Source organism: Chaetura pelagica, unplaced genomic scaffold (assembly GCF_000747805.2).
Source record: "Chaetura pelagica isolate M959 unplaced genomic scaffold, ChaPel_1.0 scaffold24, whole genome shotgun sequence".
NCBI lineage: Eukaryota > Metazoa > Chordata > Aves > Apodiformes > Apodidae > Chaetura > Chaetura pelagica.
The window spans coordinates 4,724,200-4,730,568 of NW_009953077.1; positions in this window are offsets into that span (position 1 = coordinate 4,724,200).

Genomic DNA, 6,369 nt, shown 5'->3' on the forward strand with positions numbered 1-6,369 from the left:
GATGGGCCTGCCACCTTCTGCACATGCTGTGGTGTATATAAAATCACAGGAGGCAAGTGAACAAGCAAGAAAGGAAGAAGCAGCAGATAGAGAGCTAAAGCTACAGGCAGCAGCTACCATAAAGTGGAAATCAACATCTCCCATGTATGAATCGCTGAACGTGTCCCACCAGAAGCAGTTCTTCCTCCCATACAGTCACACCTAACCATGCAAACAGCGTTTATAGAAACATGGGCAAGTGTCATTTTTGTGACACATTTTGAGCAGTGCTCTGCTCTTGATGAACAAGGCTCCTCAGAGTTCTATGCTCTGTCCACTATTGCTTGCCCATGGTCTATAGTCCATCAGAAAGTATCCACACTGGAAAAGGGGCTCCAATCACTCTTTGAAGTACAGACATTAGGCAGAAATGCTCAGAGTTTGCCTTCTATGTACAACTTGTACCTTATGGAGACTCAGCTCCACACTCCTACCCATTGTTTCAGACTGGCAAAGCAGGAGTGTTGCAGCACAGGCCTTCCCTCCTAAAACCTCAGCTTAATTTTAACACACCCTTTCTCAAGAATTTTGTCTTCTCTAGATGAACTTCATGTAATGGTTTCCTTCCCACTCCCCTCCTCCTCCACCTGTCACTTGCTTATGTCCAGGTCCTCCATTGTTCAGTAAAGGTTGTGCCAGTAACACAAATTGTGAAAATTACCCTCATGTCATACATCAAGACTGAGGCTTACAAAACTGAACATTTATCTGGTCATGCTCTCCCATCCTTTCCTCATGCAAACACGAAGGAGTAACAATAACTACCTCTTTATCTCCAGGCAGTAATCATCCTCCCAAGTGCCAGCAGGGATGGCTGTCCTATTTAAAGAATCAAAAAAGGAAGGAACAAGTACAGCTAGAGCTAGGTTGCCAGAACTGCCATTAAGAGCATTTGAGCTCTTCCTGTGACTCTACCATGGTCCTTCATTTGCTGTGCTTCAGTTTCTTGCCCCACGTGCTGCCCCTGGATATTTAGATGGCAAAGTCTTCTTTGCCATGCTGCAAATTCCAGCCCAGGAGCTGAGAATCCCTGCAATGTCTCCTGATGTTCTCTGCCATAGACAGGACAAAGCCTGACTACTTATGTAGCCCTTTGGGGCAAGTTAAACCCAGAGCAAATATTTAATGGGGAAAAGGCTCCTTCCTCAGGCAGCAGCATGTTCCCATTCAGTTGTTGTAAGGACTTATATCCTGTGGGTCACGGTTATCATGCTGTGTCAGGATGGATGCAACAGAAACAGCACATTGATGTCCACTCTGCCCAAAATACTAGGATGAGCATGCAAGACACAGAATAGTGCCCACTGAGGTCTGCTGGTGAAGAGAGAAGATGAAGCATATCTTTAGAGCTAGAAGCTGCCACTTAAACAAAGCTACAGTTCTGACATTAACCACATAAAGGAGACAAACCATGGAGACCACAGCACACGGCAACACTTCTCTCCACCTGTCTGTGATAGCAACATATTTGATGCTCAACTACTGCAAACAAACGACTTGGTGTGGTGAACAGGATGCACCCTCTCAGCACTCTGCAGCAGGCTGGTTCATCTCTGCTTTACCCTCTCATCACCCTCAGAGATGTGCTTCTTGCAGAAAAGCTAGTGCTAATACTTTGCCTGACTACCACATCCTCTGGTTTTGCACTGGAAGCACTGGAAATCAGCAAAGCAAATCTGATTGATCGTGCTGCAGCAGTGCGGCGTGCTCTGACCAAGAAGCAGATGAAATGGACTTCACAGAAGATGGTTTATTCTTCGCTCTTTCTGGATGTAATTGAAGATGAGATCACCACAGGACAGTCACTGTCCTTGCTGAAGTATCCTCCATATAAGATACTCCTTATAATGGTCTGTAAGGCAACAAAGGGAGACCATTCCAACTCTAACATCATGGAACAGAGTAAACAATAATACACCCAAGGTCAGGCCTGCAGTTTTTTCACACAGCAGGGATCTGAATCCAGATTTGGTGAACGTCAGTATAGGATGGAACCACTGGCAAATTTCCAGGAAATGCAGCATGAAAGTTCCCAAAGGGAGCAAAGTGGAACGTCAGCTTCTTTGCCTTTAACTTAGCAACAAGATGGAGAAGAGAGTGCAAGTCACACATGCTTTTGAGAACAACTGCAAATACTCAGGCCTTGCCTGTAGGCAGGAACTGCTGCAAACAGGTTCCCCCTTCTTTGTCATCCCCACCCATGTGGTCCCCAACAGTGAAATACACAGGCATGAGAGAAAAAACCCTAAAGCAGTTTACTCATGAGCATATTCCTTGAAAAACAGCTGATTTTGCCAAAAAGTCCAGTGCATATGGAGTTAGTATCCCACAAGACACCACACGACCTCCTACTTCGAAAAGACCACCCCAGGGTAAATCTTAGGAACAGTTCAGATGCAGACTCTGAGCCCCAGCTATGTCAGCCTAAACCCATCTGGCACAACCAAAGAGGTGACTGCAAGACAGAGGAAAGCTGGGAACAGGTCTGATTCTGCAACTGGGACACTTTTTAGAACATCCTTGAGGCTACAGTAATTTCTACTACCTGTCCCAGATGCAACAGCTGAATGCAGAGCATGCCCTGGCAGGATCCCAGAGCTGGAGGATGGTAGCATGTAAATAGCCTTCTCCATTCATGAGGAACTGGATGGACCAGGCTGAGACTTGTAAGCAGCTGCCAGCCAAAATAAACAGAGAAGGACTGTGACATGACTCTCCACAGGGAGGAACTTCTGAAACTTCCAACACTTAAAGCATATAAAAATATCTACAGGAGAGGAAATAGGCTGAAAATTGGATAATGTTTCTCTAGGTATCTCATCTTCTTGACTGTGAGAGAAAAGCCTTCTCTCACTGCGTATTTGTCCCTTTGGATGCAACCTGGAGTATAAATAGTAGCTTATTAAAACTTAAAAACAGCTTTGAAAACTTGTCCAGACAAATAAAATGTTAATGCAAGTTTTGGCTTGGCCAGCACTTCAGGGTACTTACATGGGAACTACACCAGAACAAGAATGGTACTCTACATCTGTCCTCCAGGATACTAGAGATTGTCCAAGATCATGGATAAATGCAGCTCTAGGGGGGCTTTAGGCTTCCCATTAATAGCATGGGGTACAATCCCAGTCCTGTATCACAAGCTCTGAGGTCTCCTTCCAGCTTGCCTACACGAGCCCCACACCAAAGCTCTGTTTTACAGGAACAGAGGTTAAAGCCCCATTTTGCAGCTGCATCTCCACTGAAGTCCTCTGTTGACCCGACTTTTCCCATTGGGGGACTGCACCTTTCCATGCTCCCACACAGGAAGTCTGTGGCAGGACTGCTCTTCAGCACACAGCTAAACTAGGACCACAGCACCATCTGCAGGGCTCTGCCAAAGACCAAGCTTTTAGCGGCTCCTCCTCGGGAAGGCCAGCACTACCCTAGCAGACACTTCACACCTGGTAACTCCAAATCACAGCACACACAGCCACACTCTGCAGAGTCCTGGAGGAATACACAGCCTCTCTGAAAGCGTCACTTGAGGAAACAAATCACCGTTTTAATACAGTTCCAAACCCCCAGTCAGTTCCCAGAAAGCAAATGTATGTCAGATCCTAGATTACATAAAATGCCTAGATTACATAAAAAGCATCAGCATTCTGTGGCTTCAGGGAGCAGCTATGCCTCTGCAGAGCTCACGTGTACAGCATATTGCTGATGTCAGCCAAGCCTCCTGCTCACAGGCAACAAAGACAACATGTTGTCTAGTGCTGGGACTGCCTCACATTCTTTAAAACCACCACCTCCAAAAAGCTTTGCAGTGCTTCTCTGTCAAAATGAACCTGGGCCAATATTGCGTAAAGCCCTGAAGAACACACTGTACCACACCAGCACATTCCCCCAGATGCAAATATGACAAATAAATCCAGCCTCTTAGGACAAAGAACAGTTTTTCTCCATTCTTGTCTTCATGAGAAGGTCAGCAGCACCATCTGATTTTCTGAGACATATAACCACTATGCAGCACAAACCTACAGAAATGCAAGATTTTTTTATTATTGCTTTAGCTATAAATATAGGAATTTAACACTTGTCCTACTGGATTAAACCATCTGTTCCACAGAGAGAGTGCCCTGCTCAGAGCTCTGACAAGCGATTGATTGATGCTTCCAAGAACAGGCACACTGCTCTCTGCAGCCCAGTCACCAACATTCTCAGAGGGACAGCTACCTCTCCTACTGCAGGGAATCAGCCTGCCCTTTGAAGAATGCAATATATGGTGCCAGGTAATATTCTCATAAGCCAGGAAACTATCCAACTTTTACAGTGCCCTGCAAAGTAAGCTGTGCTTCTTGCCGTGTTTCATATATAAACACTGCCAACACCCAGATGAAATCTGTGAACTGTTTATAAATTAAGAACTATCTTTGGTGAAGTCCACCTTAAAATCGACCCTAAAAACCAAATAAACAATAATCCAAAAAACCACAAACCATAACACCTCTTTGACTACCATTTGTACTCACAGCTCTAGCAGGCAAAACTGCCAGAAATCAGCTGTGCTGGAACTTTATTTCCAAACCTAGGATCAAATGGACTTTAATTGAACCCTTCTAGTTCTCTCCTTCCCTAGATTTCCCCTGCTGTGTTTAACTAGGGCAGGTAGTGCAGGCCGGTGAAGGCTTGTAACTTCACGTAAAGAGTGTACAGGACATGGCCAACTACTGGGGTAAATAGAGTGGTGAGATGGATAAATGAAGTGTGAGTGGTATGAGAGGGTGAAAGGCCAGTCTGCAAACAGAGCTGTAAAAGCCCAGAGGGTGGGGGAAGGATCCAACTGGAGCCTCGAGTGCTGGTATATCAGAGACAGCTCAGACATCTGAGGAAAAGCAGAGCCAATGTTCAAGAATTACAGAGCAGATGAGAGATAGGGAAGTGTGAGTGTGGGAGATGTAGAGGGGAAAGAGACCATGTGATGAGTGCTCACAAAAAGCCCTCTTAATCTGTTGCAGCCTTACAAACAGATGCTGAGTTTGCTGATGAAGCTCCTACCTTTCCTGTCCTTCCTGGCTGTGTTCTCCCTATTCAGCCTGGACAGCACCTGATAGCACCTCCTTGGTGCACATACAGCAAATATCACTATCTGAAAACTTCCACCCCTACTAAAAGCTCACCTCCACTGGCTCACCAAGTGCTTCCTTTCAGACTGGCAGAACAGATCCTTTGGTTTGCTTTCTTTCCTTCCTTCTCTGTCTAGCTATGGTAAGGATGGAACTTGCAACACTGGAAACAGCAGCAAGAAGCAACTGGAATTTAATCCTTCCATTATTTATAACATAAATAATGGACAGTCATGATGTTGACTGTCCATTTCCGTGGTGTTTCAGCCAGCCCTACTCTGAGTCACACTTTCCAAGGAAAGAGACCTCATCTATTGCTGTAGCTGCCAAGAGACTGGGTCCGACTCCACACTTAGCCTGTTGTCAAGTTTTTGTACAAGTCATTTCACCTCCTGCTTTTTAACTTCTCCATCTGCAAAACTGGAGTAGCAGTTCTGGCCTTCTTTGTAAAGTCCTGCATTTAAATGTCTTACACAAGAGTCAAGACATTCCTATTACTATCAGAGGCAATGTGCAGATGCCAGGTGTTCAGGTCTACTAGCATGTTTGAAAACATCACTGCACAGCAGTTCTTGTAAGGACACTGATCTGAAGCATTATCTTTATTACAATGTTTTGATTGCTTCTGGCAGCATCCACCAAGTGTCAGGTGGTGTAGACTCAGATGGTGTAACATGTGTGCTGATCCCTCAACGACACATCACTCAGCAGGACTGGGAAATGAAAGCTGCTTTGCTGTTAGAGATCTACTCCAGAGCACTAGGATCCTGGAATAGAACTGAATTTGCAATGTGCAGGTTAGTCATGTCCTATTTTACCAGCAATTCCATGTGCCAATATAAGCCAGAGTTGAGACCTATCATCCATTCTGGTCACACTCTACATAAATTTATCTCAAGGCCAAAAATGAAAAGTTAAATTCTTTCTAGGTCAAATAAGTGATCTGACATGTTGAGAAGTTGTATTTTTAATGAATATCTGGAGCCGTGAACTCTTCCATATTGAGTCCTGATATTAATGAGCAAATGAAAAAGTTGCGAGCAGTTCCCTGAAGAAGGTGAGAGATTTCTACATGCTCTGCTGAACTTTTACATCTCTGGATGAAGTCTGTATCATGAGATGAGGGGGTCTGCCCTCATGGACAGTTCAGTGGCCCAGGGAATGAAGTGGAGATTCCTTTTGCCACTCAGAGTTTTCAACAAGCTGTTCAGGAGGTCTCACCAGCAAA